This window comes from Theropithecus gelada, chromosome 4, assembly GCF_003255815.1.
Source record: "Theropithecus gelada isolate Dixy chromosome 4, Tgel_1.0, whole genome shotgun sequence".
Lineage (NCBI taxonomy): Eukaryota > Metazoa > Chordata > Mammalia > Primates > Cercopithecidae > Theropithecus > Theropithecus gelada.
In genome coordinates, this window is record NC_037671.1 from 143,188,459 (window position 1) to 143,204,979 (window position 16,521).

Genomic DNA, 16,521 nt, shown 5'->3' on the forward strand with positions numbered 1-16,521 from the left:
AGAGGAACGTCCTGAATAGCAATGTGAAAAAACAGATCTTAAGCTGAAAATCACAAAAGATAAGTAACTGAATGAGAACTAATCATCTTATTCAGTCTCACCCCTACCTCAACAAATACAATTTTGTCATTTCTACCTCTCCTTTTGAGCCAAATATCAGAACTTCTTTCTGGTGGAAATTGTTTACTACTACTCCTTGCAGGAATTGCTATACTCACTCTGCTATTTGCAGTAGAACTATATACTGCAGCACCCCCAGGGTGGAATGTCAGAGAGAGAATCTCAATTACTACAGCATTTGGCTTAATTATTAACCTCACAGCAGGAATAACGGTTACTAACAGGAAGTAAACATGAGAGTTTTACTATCACTAAATCTGTTACGACTTTTTACTGGACTTCGTAATACATTGCACCATTTAGCTCCTACAATATCTGCCATGGCCCATTTGTACAACAAGACTAATTGTCAGGTCTGTCCTAAGTGGTTTGCTCAGTTCAGTGACACTAAGGAAACTTACAGTTACCTGGAACTCAGCATCTTAGGATTCCCTTTGTTGGCTTTACCTTTAGCGCTTAAAGACTTACCAGGCATAAATGGGACATGGTATGGGAACACTTTCAATTGGGTGACTAACTCTTCCCTGGAGAACACTTTGCCCCAGCATCAAAGAACTTTCTCCCAAAGATAAGCTTCACACCCTCAGGCCTGGAAAAGTTGACTGAGTAATAGCAAATGCCTCCCTCTGCTTTAAAAGCAGTGGGGAAGGATCATACTTGGGAGATCTCAGACATTTTAACATCACACTTGTAATTGCTGATAGTTCAAAGATTTGAGGAGAGTGCAACAAGGGTGATCTACAAGGATAGAAGCCCTAGTGGGGGGCTTTCAGAATCTAGCCTCTCCTTCTGGTTGGAAGTACCGATGGGAGTGGCATGCTCTAAGTAACCACCTTGACTATAATGTAAAAAATAACACATGGGTCTTTCCAAACTTCCACCCTACCCATGGAATTCCAGACCCTTGTATGATGTTTGTTAATAGTGGCAGCTTACAGATCTTTGGGCGAACTGAAGACATCTGGACTGACAGCCCTTGCCACAAAAATCATCTGAGATATTCACCAGGGCCCTATTTCGTCTCTAATTTTTCAAAACTCCATTTGTCAGGTGGACCCTTTTCACTTGGCATGTCAAATCCAAATGACATCGTAAATGACTAAATATGGTTATCTTTATCCCAAGGATGCCTCTATTATACGTAAAGAAAGGAAACTTCTAAGATATAAGAAAAATCTGCCAGTGTCTCTCACAAGCCACAACTTAGAACCATCCCTTCAAGGAACAGGGCTATATTTTCTTTGTGGCTCCTGGATACACTTAGCCCTCCCAAGGCATTGGAAGAGAACTTGTACTATAGCTCCAGTAGTTCCCAACTTATTATTTTTAAATTCTACCAAGATGGCAGCATCATCTGGGGACATGCCTAACTTTTTCTAGAAACTGTACCATTTTGAATACGTCGGACAAAGAGATCTATCATTTCTATGCCCTTATATGGATATTTAACTGGGGAGGGCATGCACATGACAATCTCATCTTAGAAAAACCATGGATGGGAAATTCTACAGCCAGAGGTATATTCTGGTTTATGGGCATTCCCTCTCCTTGAAAGATCAATACTTAATATCTCTCTTATAATGCAGCGAAGATGGAAAGCAACTGTAGGGGCCATAGAGGCACAACCACAATCTATAGACTCTTCAGCCTCAGTAGGAGCACGGGCCTTAGATGTCCTTACAGCTGAAGTGGGAGGTACCTGTGCACTTTTAAATGAAACACCTAACCAGCAGTTAGGGTGACATCTCAGAGGAGAATGTTACAGGAATTATTAAAAAATTAGTTGGCCACTGCCCTCACTGCCGCTGCTGCTGCCGACCTCGCCATGGCTGCTTCGTCTCCGAGGTCAGACTGCTCCCAACGCTATGAACGGAGACAGCATCTTTGCAAAGAGACCCAAGGATGATGCTCAGATATCAGAGAAGAGACACAAACAAGGCCTTCAATGATACTGCCAGATACTTATCTAAGAAAGAGTGGGAAAAGCTGAAGAACTCAGAGAAAATCACCTATGTGTATATGAAGAGAAACTATGAGACCATGACTAAACTAGGTCTCTAGGCCACCCTCCCACCTTTCATGTACAATAAATGGACCGCAGAATTCCAGGGAATGACTTTGATACAGACTAAAACTGTGGGAATCAGGAAGAACGTCCTCAGATGGCTTTCGGCATGCTACATGGAAACTTTCCAAAGATGATGCCCAAGAAGCCAGCAGAGGAAGGAAATGATTTGAAGGGAGTGCCAGAAGCATCTGGCTCACGAAGCGATGGGAAACAGCTGTGTCCCCCGGGAAAAGAAAGTACCTCTGAGAAGTCTAATAAGACATCTGGACCCAAGAAAAGGGGGAATATGTCTGGATCCACAGACTGCAAGAGAGAAAGTATCTAATGATTTATAAAGAGATCAGCGACCCTGAGGAAGATGATGAATAACTCCCCTCAGGGATAGGATGCATGCCCATGATGAGAAACCGAACCTGGTGACCTTTCACCAGCATGGGCATGGCCGCGAACCCCTCGCCATCAGGCGTATAGCAAGTGAAAGCTGGAGTTCACGACAGTAAAAAGTTGAGCGTCATTTTTCTTATAGTGTGCCAAGAGTTTGGTATTAGCATTTTCGTTGTATTTTCTTACAGTGTGCCATCCTGTTAGATATTTGCATTTTCATTGATGAACAAGACATAGTTAATGCATATTTCTGCTTGTGTATCCATGCACCTACCTCAGAAAACACATACTGTCAGGTATTCTCTGCATAGAACAGCACTACCCTCCCCTCTCCCCAGATGTGATTACTGAGGTCAGTTCTAGGTGTTTCAGATTTTTTTCTCTGCATTTACACACACACACATGCACGCGTGTGCGCATGCAGAACACCACTATAAGCATCTCCATCTGCTTTTCCCCACCACTAATGGGTCCTGGGCAAGCTCCCCTCACTCTGTTTCCTATTCAACGTGCACTGCCTGCTGCAAACTCCCATCATCTGATTCCCCTATCTCGGTCACTGACAGTTAATAAACATTTACAAATTAAAAAAAAAAAAAAGAATTATTTTAAGCAGATAGGACAAGGGGGCCTTGGCAAGGTTTTTTTCTTTTAAAGCAGCTCCAGAAACGTTCATTGCCTAGCAGAAAAACAGCTCGAAGGGCTGAGCCGGCAAGCTTTGATATGCAAACGCCAGCCATTTGAAACTGGGTCCATTCAGTATGGCAATTCCTGCCTCGACTTCTTGTCACCACAAGTGCCTAGCATCATGGCCACTGCCACATATCCCCACGTGTATAGGATATCATAGCCCCCTGCATTTGCATACTAAAAGGCTAGGGTGGGAGGGCCCATTTTTTTTGGTGGGTTACATGAATGACATACCTGGTCAAACCAATCCCCTGGGCCCCAAATCAGACACTGCCTCCTCCAGCCTTCTAATATAACTAGCTGTTTTCCACACTCGAAGTTCCCCCTCTCAGCTTGGAGACCCCCTCCATCTCTGTACAGGGCAGCCTCCTCCTTTCCCCCTTATTAAACTCTCTCTACTCCTTAAAAGCACTCCACATGCGTCCGTGTCGCTTTATTTAAGCCGGTGCAAGACAAAGGACTCTGGTGTTCCTCCGGTCATCGGAGTCATACCACCTACATTCGTAATTGTGTGACAAGAGCCTTTCCAGGTCCATGGGTTCATCACACATCTCTAAAATCAATTCAGTTCAGCTCAGCTGGCTAAGGGTCCAGCAATCATACTCTCTCTACCAGGCTGAGAAGCAAAATGATGGCAAAAATGAATGAATGAATGATACATACTAAAGGTAAAACTGAGGTCCATAAAGACATAAAACTATGCCTCCAACAATTTTAATTTCTGCAAACTTACTAGAGCTGAGGCAGGAGAACAAGGTCTGGAGGCAGGGAACCTAAGGCCAATTCACGCTGACTTCCTAGAACTAAAAATCCCCTTTTCACACCCAAGTAACAAAAGCATCAGAGGCTACTGCTCCCTTTGCAAATGCCCTCCACCTGCCCTGCCCTTTCTGTGTGGCAGATGAAAAACTGAAAGTACCTCTGATTGGTCCTCTCCTGCAACCACTCAGGCTGGTCATGGGCCAAGTCTTCATTTGCATAGAAGTGTAATTTTGCAACTTCACTTCAGCCTCTGAACGGTCACTTTCCACAACCAATCACACGTCTGCATAGGGTGTTAACTTTGTAACTTCACTTCAGCCTCTGATTGGTAGCTTTCTGCAACCAATCAGACTGATCATGGGACACTACTTCATTTACATAGGGTGTACACCATGTAACAAAATGGGAAACTAGACTAGAGGATATTTAAACCCCAGAAAACTCTGTAACCAGGTCCTTGAGTTGCTTGCTTGAGCCCACTCCTGCTTTCATTTTCTGTTGAGTGTGCTTTCATTTTCAATAAATCTGTGCTTTTGTTGCTTCATTTTTTCCTTGCTTTGTGTATTTTGTCCAATTCTTTGTTCAAAGCACCAAGAACCTGGACACCCTCCACCGGTAACAGAGCTATAATGACATTATAAATCATGTTTAAGAATTTGTGATTCAAATATTTAATTTTCAGCAATAACATAAATTAAGAGAATTTAGAGATAAGGAACAAAGTTGTTTGATTTACAAAAGAATATAAAACAAACTGTTTTGAATACTGCCTTGAAATTATGATTTCACAAGCAAAAAAGTTCTCTGTATAACCTCTGACCTACTACCATCTATAAATAAAGAACTAAAGTACAAAGAAGTTAAATTACTTGACCAAGAACAGAGCTCAAAATAAAATCCTGGCATCCTGTTTCTCAATCTAGTGTTACCTATATTATCCTATACTACATCTCTCAGGGCTTTTTTCCCTTTGGATTCTGCCTTCCAAGTGCAGATATCTAGCACCATGGGTTAAAGAACAGGGCTTGGGGTTAAACAAACAGACTAAGAGAATCTCGTCTCCACCACTTGAAAAGCTATATAACCCTGGATACATAACATCCTCTAAGTCTTTTTTTTTCATCAGTAAAAAGGAGATAATTGTATTTTACTTCAAAAGGATTCCACGATAAAAGAATTTTAAAATAAGTTATATATAATGTGTAACATATTGCAAAATTTTATGCGCGATATTTTTGTTAATTTTAAGGCTAATTGACCAAATAATCCACTGTGATATCTGGAGGTCATGTTATTTGAACATCCATTATCAGAGTCCTGAAAGTTTCAAAGTTGCAAAAACATAGTATTATTCACCAATGAACTGACTGTTAATAAAAAGCAGAACAGGCTACAGAATGGTTGAAATATTACCTACCTTATATATAAAATGGGTTTATAATTAAACCCACATATAATTTTTTAATTAAATAAAAATTTATGCAAACCTCTTATCATGATCATGATGCCCTGTAAATAGTAAATGCTCAATAAATGTTAGTATCATTATTACCAAAAGGTTAAAAGGGAGTTCTCTATTTGCTTAAAAATAGTACCAAGGGTATATACAGATGAGCAGAAGTAATGGCTGAAATAAGATTGTCATGTATTATAACTATAAATTTGGTGTGTACACATATGGGTTCAACACTTTGCTTCCTTTCTACTTTGGTGTATGTTTGAAATTTTATGGAAAAAAAAAGAAAAAGATGGTGAGAACAAGAAGATATTTTACATTAAGATGAGTTGTTTTAAGGAAACCATTTAGCAAAGTAAACTAATGAACAAATGAAACCTAATCATTGTAATAAAATACATGCTCAAGGAAAAGAGAGAGAGCCCCTAGGAAATTTTCATATTGTCCCTCAAAATTAGTGGTTGCCTACAGCTGGGAAAATAGAGGGTTTGAAGGATGATGGCTAAAGGGAATGTAATTTCTTTTTGGTGTAATAAAAATGTACTAAAATTGACAGTGGTGATAGATGTATGACTCTGAATATACTAAAAGTCATTGAATTGTACACTTCAAATGGGTGTATGGTGTAAGTCCATTACTGCACTGCTATCAATACCTGAAAAGGAACTTAAAAAAAAGAAAAAAAGAAATACCCAAGCCTAGGTTATTTATAAAAGAAAGAGGTTTGATTGAAAGGCAAAGCAGGAGTAGGTGTCTTACATGGTAGGATGAAGAGAGAAAGGCGAGAGGCACTACACACTTTTAAAACAACCTGCTCTTGTGAGAAGTCTATCACGAGAACAGCACTAGAAGGTTGATGCTAAACCATTCATGAGAAACTGCCCCCATGATGCAATCACCTCCCACCAGGCCCCACCAACACTGGGGATTACAATTTGACATGAGATTTGGCAGGGGTGGGGGGGTGGCGTGCAACTCAATAAAGTTGTTAAAATAAAAAAACATATATATATATATATATATGGTCTTAATTTCCTAAACATCTCCGGAATCATCTAGCTTTCTTTTTCCCCTGTCTCTTTTTATGAACAAGTTACCACAGCAAGAGGTCTCCTAGCTTCCAGTTTTGTTTTCTGGGATGTGATCCATCCTCAACACATCATTCACAATATTCTTTTACTTCCCAGCCTTTGACCAAGCTATTCTCTCAGCCTAGACTACTCTCCTCCCAAACCCCTTTTGCCTTGCTGGTTCCTACTCACCTTTTTGAGCCTCAACCTAAACAACACTTCTGCCAGGAGTCTTCTCCCTAATTCCCTGGACTTCTGTATGTCCCTCTGTTGTCTATCCCTACCACCCTGTGTACTCTGCCTATCATAATGCTCATAACTATTTACTGTCTTCTCCTCTAGACTTCATATATACAATGATTAGGGGAAATATCTATTTAATTGCTACCCCCACCACAGTACTTACCGTGCAACAGACATTCAATTAATATTGGCTAAACAAATAAATAATCAAACAAGTCCTTATCTTTATATGGCCATTGTTTTTTCACAAAAAAGTAAAGACGGTGTACCAAATGATAACTTGTTTCTTCCTTTCTGATATATATCCAGAGGATGACCTCAAAATTTAAAGTATTCAAGAGCCCTACTATTTAGTAAAAACAACCAACTAATGAAGATATGATTAAATTGAAGTTCATTTTTATCAGCCCCTATTTAAAATAAAATAGGTTAATTAGGTAAGAAAATTATCTCTAATACAAATTAGCAGTTGGGAATTATCAAAAGAAAAAACTTAACACTATCTGTACCTTTTTTAAATAAAATATGTAAGTAGGCTTAAAATCAGCCCAAAACAGACATTAAAAACTGTATTTAAGAACTCAAATTTTTGAAAAAGATAAATGAATTGCCTGATAGCCTGCCTATCAGGAGCCATGTGATACAGTAGAGAAAGACTGTCCTGAGGAAGGTTACAGAGCCAAGACTAAGCAAAAAGTTTCTTTTATTTGCCTCAAGGTCCTATACTCCCAGTTTCCTCTACAATCCCTCTGTCACTCAACTCTGGTGCCATAGCAAAATTATGCTATGTACAACAAGTGCTGCATACCTCAAAAACAACTTCCTCAAACTAGTATCTGTGGCAACAGTAGCTATTTACATGGCCTCCAGGTCTCAGCAAAGAAATCCTAGGAAAACATTGGGGATCAGCTATGTAGCTTATGTTACAATTTGGTAGCCTGGTAGACACATCTATCCTCATTGTCATAGATCTATTTTTCAACCTGGAATTTGAAACTCCATGAACAAATTACAACAGCTAAAAAGTGGTGCTGCTAATGTTAGTGTCTCAACTTATTTAGCATTATTTGAAATCTCAAAATACCCTGGCTAAAAGAAAATTCCTCAATAGTAAGTCTAGAATAATTTTCTATACTAGAATCCCTTTGCTGCTGAGATTCTGATGGAATCCTCTCCTCCACCATTTTTATCTCCCTGCAATTCTACCATTCTTGGAACACAGTAAGTATTCAATAAATATATATTAAGTGAATAAATGAATAAACCTTCTAAAAGCTCCAGTTTAAAAAGGAAGAAGAGGCAACCACCTCCTCAAATATCTCCTGAAAGGAACTAACAGTGTCGTACATATAATGCATGAAGTATAATAAGTGTGTAAATTATAAGGTGTATTGGTCAACTCCCAGGTAGCATGTAAATCATGTCATTATTTAATATGTACACTGAGGTTTTTACAATAATCAGTCTTTTAAAAAAGAATTTAAGTGCATTCACATATTTCACCTAAAAATTATCACAACAAACCAAATTAATGCAGCACTTCACGCCACTGTCTCATCAATCAAGACGAAATGCTTACTCCAAGCCAAATAGTAACAGTAATAAAGTTGAAGACAGCTAACTAAAATATGCTGTAGATACAATCTAAAAGTAAAATTATATTTGATAATACACAAATTTCATGTACATTATTTGGAAATTAATATAATAATGTGACATGGTAAGTCTCAGCTGGGTGTTGTAATACAAAGGAGATAAACGTATTTTAGGTTATTCTAAAATGTTTGGAATTTAGCTAGCATAGATTTGTTTAATTTTATAAATGAGAAACAAAATGAACACTTTATAGACCTGTGTAATGGATGACCCCCAAAAACTATATAATCAAAGACCAAAGGATAAAAAACATATCCACTTGACACTGATATAACACAATCTGATATATATATAGCATGCTTTCAAGTTGCTATTATGTTATAAATATCAACCTATTCCTTATGTTCTGATGCAGGTTATTCTCAATATTCAGTAATCTTCCACAATGGTTATTTTCCTGAGTGCTTTACAATAAACAGATAAGCTATAAGGCAAACCCAACAACGAAAAACAACGAGACTAAGGACTTGGTAAGCACAATTACCAAACAACAGATAAGAACAAAAAGATCCCATAAAGTAAAAATCAGGAAAACTTCAGAAAGACATGAATTAAGGAAGGAAAGAATACACTAATTGGAACCAAGTGTTACATCAACAAACACAGCAGGCTTTCCTTCTAAATAGTCTTTATTATGTCTGCTAAAACTATTTCTTACATTCAGGTAATATCTTAATACAACTGATTTTTTTAAAAAAACAAGAGTACCTTTCCAGACAATCAATAATAAATGCAACCAGTATCATTCATTACCAGCACCAATCACTCAAACCCCAATTCTAATTCATTTTCCACAGAAGTCTCAATTTCCTGTTATTTATTGTACGTCTTCCAGAATCTTACTATTCCATCTTATTTTTATCCACCATTCTTTATGCTTCTTTCCTAGAACGATTTGCCCTTTGATATGATTTGGCTGTGTCCCCACCCAAATCTCATCTTGAATTGTAGTTCCCATAATCCCCTCATGTCGTGGGAGGGACCGCTGGGAGGTAATTTAATCACGGGAGCAGCTGCTCTCATGCTGTTCTCATGACAGTGAGTTCTCATGAAATCTGACGGTTTTATAAGGGAATTTTTTCCCTCTTTGCTCAACACTTCTCTCTCCTGACACCCTGCAAAGAGGTACCTTCCCCCATGATTCTAAGTTTCCTAAGGCCTCCCCTCTCCAGCCACGTGGAACTCTGAGTCAATTTAACCTCTTTTCTTTATAAATTACCCAGTCTCAGGCAGTTCTTCATAGCAGCATGAGAACAGAGTAACACACCCTTGATTTTGAAACTCTGACACTGCTTTATCTATGTAGAATAGCTTCTAAATAACAGTATCTACTAATCATGCCTTAAACTCAGGATTCTTTTCCATTAGAATATTCTGTATTCTGAACTATGTAACATACCGGTGCAATCACTCACTGTTTCATGCATTAATAAAAAACTGCTGGAGAAAAAGAGTCGAAGTTCAGCTTGGAGGTAATGGCAAGAACTAATGAAAGTAACAAAAATTTTAACATCTTCACACCAATCCAATTCAAGGAAAAAGTGAAAATCATACTCTCCCATCTCTAAAAGATTACAGAAATTTATATTTAACACATGATGAATTATTCAGTGAGAAAAACAGGGATATTTGCTACCGCTAACTAAATTGGTTTTAAATTAATTCAAAGAATAAAAAGAAAAGGCAGTTTTCTAAATAGCAATAGAAAAGGTGAATAATTATAAAACAACACACAACAGGATCAAAGGGTTTCTGGAGACTTATGAAAAAGATAACGATTAGAGTCATCTTTCCAGTGAGGTGTTTTTCAGTTCCTCAGCTAGCCATTATCATGAGAAAGGCAGCATCCCAGTCTGGATACCGTGTGAGGCCTAGTCTGAGAAGAGGGAGTTATTTTTTAAGCTCTCCTTAGCCAAACTGAGGAAGGCTAGTTCCCTACTGGACCCAGGTTAATATCATAATACTGTATCGAGGTTGAAGTAACTGACTATAAAAAGATTATTACAGAGTTTCAAAGCCAAAGTTTCAAAAAATAAAAGAGTTTGCCCCAACTGCAAGTAAATTTTTGATAAGTGATGACACAGGAACACTGGTTTAAAAATAATATGATTTGCTTACAGCAGCTTTACAATAACACTAAAGAAAATCTCACAGCATCTGTTCTTCAACTTCTCAATCCTCATTCCCCACATCATTCTTCCCTCAAAGTTAATTTTAATGTTTATTAATAAGACCAAACAGCTAGAACTCATTTTTAAAAAGACCTCCACACAGTTCTGATTTATTCTCAACTCAACTTTGTTCAATTACTTTCTAGCACTTTTTTAATGCTTTTCTATTTAACCACATATTGTGTGTAGAGTGTGTTGAATTATGTTCTCCATAAAAGTACATTAAAATTTTAACCCCTAGAACCTGTGAATGTGACCTTATTTGGAAATAGGGTCTTTGCAGATGTAATCCAAGGTAAAATGAGGTCATGCTGGTACAGGGTGAGTCCTAAGTCCACTTACTGGTATCCTTATAAGGAAAGAGAAAGATATAAAGACAGAAAGCTCAGGGAAGAAGGACATGTGAAGGAGACAAAGATTGGAGTTATGGTGCCACAAGCCAATGAATAATATACCGAGGACTGCCAGTAAGCACCTGAAGCTAGAAAAGGCAAGGAAGAATTCTGCTCTAGAGCCTTCAGAGGGAACATGGCCCTGCCAACACCTTCATTTTGAACCTTAGAGTCTCCAAAACTGTGAGAAAAAAATGTTTTTGTTGTTTAAGTCCTCTAGTTTGTGGTAATTTGTTGCAGTAGCCCTAGGAAACTAATACAGGGGAATAGAGGTTAACAGTTCTGAATCTGGTTTATACACATATACTGGGGACCGAGTAAACAAGTAAATGGACGGTAGATGGTGGGAGGCTTCTAACTGTTGGAGAGGGAAGTTACAGATAAGCAAGGGAGAAGGGCTAACATAAATCCTGCTGTCTGAATTAGAGTCAAAGACATTAGAAGGAACTCCTGTTTAGCTCAATACTAATACTGATGAATAAACAGAGAAATAGTTCTAGATCTATGTGTATTATAGGCTAGTATACATACCTGCATAACCTAGCCCTGTCCTCTGAAAGGGCCTAAAAGCAATGGCATCCCAATAATAACAAGTATGTCCGGCATCCAGATCTTGGTTTCTGAATACCTTTCTCCAATAAAAAGAACCAGAGCTCACTGATGAAATGATTGATTCAAGGGCTAAGGTAGGAAACTAAGATGAACATGGAGCATTTTGTGGCACCCGAAAGTAAGGAAGTGCTCAAAAAACAAAAGGATGGCTGGGTGGTGTCCATGTCAAAGTGTCACCGGAACAAACCTGAAAGAGTTCTCAATGGCAAAATTTGAACAAAATATTATTACTGAGTCATAATCAAAAATAAAAAACAAATCGACATAGTCTATTCTAGCATAAATCAATGATCGAATAAATAATATGTTTAAGAAAACATTCAGTAAGCTTGTCCTGTATTCCCAGACGAACAGTATAACAGCGACATATTCCACAAGAATACAGCAAAATAAGTAAAGTTATTCCAAGAAAACCAAATTAGAAAGTTTTCCATGAACTGGACAACTGTTGAAACCAAGCTGATATGGGGTTGCTAGCTGATCGCAATGTGCCCAGAATTAGAATACTGATTCAGATTTTTACATTACCCATCCCACTTGTTCTGAGCAGTAAGAGATCACGTGGTTGGTTCACAGGAATAAGCAGGGTTAGCCTACATTGCAGAAACAAACTTAAAAACAATTGAGACTAGAATTTAATAACAAATGTACCATAGTTTTTGAAACATAGTATTTCCCTCTCCAGTTTCTCATTTTTACTAAATACAAATTATAGTAAGACTGATTTGCTTTATAATACTTGGCCTGATTATTTGTATAAAGTGCAGCAAGAATAATTATTTTTGATATAAGCTCTTTTTAAATTGGCCTTGATGGAACTCTGTTCCATAGATGGAATTTCAGATAAGACTTTGTTTTTTGAGATATAGTCTAGCACTGCCACCCAGGCTGGAGTGCAATGGCACAATCTTAGCTCACTGCAACCTTCACCTCCCGTGTTCAAACGATTCTCCTGCCTCAGCCTTCTGATTAGCTGGGATTACAGGAGCCCACCACCACGCCCAACTAATTTTTTGTATTTTTAGTAGAGATGGGGTTTCATCTCTACTAAAAATGTTGGCCAGGCTGGTCTCGAACTCCTGACCTCATGATCTGCCCACCTTGGCCTCCCAAAGTGCTGGGATTACAGGTGTGAGCCACTGCACCCAGCCCCAGATAAGACTTTTTTAAAGCCAAGCCCAGCCTTGGGTTTGTACCCTCAAATAGCAGTAAGTTGGGTAAATTCTTCTCCTCTTGGGGTCCCAAGCTAACTTGGAGCTCCTGGACCTGACAGAAAGTGACATTCTTTACTTACCACAGGTCTGAAACCCTGTTTACAGGGACTGTGTAGGCAAGGAATGAGGCCAGTTCCCCAAGGGGCTTTAATTGGCTCTATAAGTCAAGTTTAATTTCTTAAAGGAAAACACACCATTCCAGTCAAAGCTTTGGTAAAATAACCAATCTATCCAATTGTGTCCTGTTACAAAAGAAAACAGATTCTTATTGCACCTATGCAAATAACCATATTGCTCTAAGTTAAGAATACTCACAACTAGTTTCCAAATTCTGGAGAAATCAGGTAGAGAGAAATAAATATGCTCCAAATTTTGTTCACAAGAGTACACTCAACTGTTAAAACCTTTAAATAGCTTAAAAGAAGTTTTCTTGACTCTGAAAAACAAAACAAAGGATCAGCAATGTTTTAAGAAAAGTTAAAAAGACTAGACTTCTTCAGTTTAGTCCATGTCGTTAACTTCTGTTGGATAGTTATGAACATTTTAGCTCTGAGAGTTCTGAAAGTTTTTTCCATTATTCTGATATCATAATCTCCAAAGTTATCAGAAAACCTGCACTTAAGAATACCTGCTAGAGTTCCATAGTTGATTATAAACCGCCTTCTAAAGAGGACTAAAACAAGACAATTGTCTGTGGGTAGTAAAAACTTTTAGGCTAGCCACTATTAAAGCCACAATTGATAAGGAAATTTGGTTAATTTTGTGGCATACAGAATTTCACATAACAATTATAAATAACATACATTAAGTCGTATTAGAATTATAGGAGTTTCCCATAACTTTGGAACATATTCCAGTAACACATTCGTGCAAATACAGTCCAAAGAAAGCAAAACACCATTTTATATTTGATAATAATGCTTCCTGTATGACTTTTACACCAAATAAGCCAAATTTCACCTTTATATTAATGTCCTATCAATGTTAAACCCAATTCTTAATAAAATTTTATGTCTATCCAATCTTAATCAGTTTGACTGTAAGGTAAGATTCTTATAAACCTTTTATAACCATTTACATTTTTTTGTGAAAAAGCAGATTAGTGCTCTAAGAAAAACCTGTTATGCTTTCATTCCAATGTTTAATTTACGGAAAAACTGAATAATACCCCTTTAACTTTAGTCAATATGTTCACACACAGAATCTCTTAATTTTTTTCACGCCATCCACAACTGTTCAAACTTTTAGCTTTATTCTAACTTAAAATAACTAACTCTTTAGGCAAAAAATCCACATTCCGATGCCTTCTTATAATCTTTTACCAAAACTACATTTTACTTTCCTTAGACACCTTGCATGTAGAACTGTTTCTTCAATAGTCTCAATTACATGTTACAATGTTAACTTTTACTTTTGGTGAAAACCCTGGTTAGTAAGCAATTTTGTGTTACTAGGACACACCAGGCACAACTGCAGATAAGAGCTGACTCTCCAACATAGCTAGGGGGCGTGGCTAACTCTACATGTCCCCAGGCCTTATCTAGAATCTAATGGCTTTACGGCAGGTAAATTGAACTGTTTCCAAAAGAAACAGTTTAACCTTAAAGTATTTACCAAGTCTGATACTGACCTTAATTTAGACCAAATGTCTACATTTTCAAGATATTTTACCAATAATTTTTAAAACTGTCTTTATTTCCAAAAGATTACTAAAGTCACAAGAACAAAAAGGCATTTTTGTTTCCATTTTTCTGAAAAAATATTAAGTGCTTATTTTTCTAAGCAATTAGAGCTCTTTTATAGATAAACGTTTATACAACACATATTAATAAATGGACAGACAGAAGATTCTGCATGTGTAACATTTTTCATCACCAGTTTCATAAGTGGATTACTGGCTTCAAGGTGGAGCCCTTGAAGGAACAGGGCCAGGAAAGCATGCGTTTCTGGGGCCAAATAAGCAGTTGAAGGCAAAGACAGATCCCCAAAATTAAGGGTGCCATTTTATGCTGGTTCCTGGATCCCCAAAAGGAGGGAAATACTAGAGAAGACAGTACAGTGCTTCTACTCTGCATTTCACTTCAAGGCAACCCAAAGGCAATCAGCCCATTTTGTCATCAGTCCATCCCTCATGGGAGTCTCATCTCCCAGTGTGGGGTAGGGATGTTTCCTTACCTTCCAGGTGGCCAAGAGTATGCTTCTCCGATCCAAGTGTGCAAAGAGTCAAGTATCCCTCCCTAACTACTATCAGCTGTCCCTTAAAGCATATTTCCTACCTAGTTATTACACACCAAAGCTCTCTCATAATGCAAAGCAATTTCTAATACCCCCAAAACTCAAAACCGTCAGATAACACAATGCAAAACAGAACAGAGCCTTTAATTCTGAGAGGGATCCATCTGCTTTAATTCCTGGAGTTTCATGAGGAAAACAGAGGGTACTGCCACATGGTTACACGGTCAAGCTCCCAAGGACATAAAACAAGGTGGAGACTTCATCCAGTATTTCTGTTTGTTTCAGAGACCTGCAGCCAAGTTTGTTACTGACCAGCTTGCTGGGTCTTCTTGAAAAGCGGGCTTACAGGTGTTCTAAGCCTGTGTTTTATCCTGAAGTACCCCTCAACACAGAAAAACGAATTCATAGCACAAAATACACTAGCTTAAGACTAGCCTTAGAATTATTTTTTGCATTAATCAAAACTTCATAGAGATAAACACTGATTTTTTTTTTTGTTTTGTTTTGTTTTGTTTAAGCATTCAGTCAACCATTTGCACAGAGAGAGAGAAGCCTGAAATCTGACTGGTAAGAAATTCTTAGCCTTTTGCTGGCATGCCAGGCTTCTAAGTTCCCTTTCCCTGAGCAGCCTTAGTGATCCAGCTTGTAGCACCACAGCCATGGGGGCCAAGCCGCATCATAAAGGAAAATTATTTTTTTTCGTTCGGGCCAGAGGAAAATACATGTGATAAAACAAAGACATTAGCCACTCTGCTTAGCACCCAATATCAAACTGGCTAGGCTTAAATTTGCCCCCAAATGGGCCCCATCATCTTTAATCCAAACTCCAACTTGGAGTTTCAACACGTGGTCTCTGGGCAAGATGGTCACTCTGAGTAATAGAAAAGATAGGAAAGGAAAAGTAGAGAAGGAAAGTATTGCCTATGGCAGGGTGGGAAAGATGAAGAGCTTCGGGAGGCTAGAGAAAGACCCACCCATTGCATCACTGAAAAGTTCAGGCGGCTGCTTCTCAGTACCAAAGGAATCTTTTCCAGCCAGTCTCATCAGCTCTCATTTCCCCTTTTAGGGAGGAAAAAGTTTCCCATGTCCACGATCCTGTACATACCTAATCCTGCCACCCATAGCAAAGAGTACAAGGCAGATTAATCCAAACAGAATAGCAGTTAACATCCAATAGTGATGAGAGGGGCCTCTAACCCTCCTAAGTTGGGCCTCTAACCCAAGGTCGGTCAAGCACCCTTGCTTTTTATTAAGAGGGGCCTCTAACCTACTCTGTCTTAGGAGACACTCTAACTCCCCTAAGTTGGGCCTCTAACCCAATCCCATCTTTACCCAGGTACCCCGCTACTTACCCAAAGTTGTCCAATCAGTGCTGCAGTCTGTTTCCTTTGGGTCGGGGGTCTCAATATTGTCCCTTTTGTAGTTCATGAGAAAAATGTTACTAGACC

At 38.4% G+C, this 16,521-nt stretch overlaps 1 protein-coding gene and 1 pseudogene across 2 annotated transcripts in view; one reads left to right on the forward strand and one right to left on the reverse strand.

Moving 5' to 3' along the window:
• CEP85L (centrosomal protein 85 like) overlaps positions 1 to 16,521 on the reverse strand; it is a 179,471-nt gene that overhangs the window by 119,267 nt on the left and 43,683 nt on the right. The window lies entirely within an intron of this gene.
• LOC112622860 lies at positions 1,986 to 3,223 on the forward strand (annotated as a pseudogene).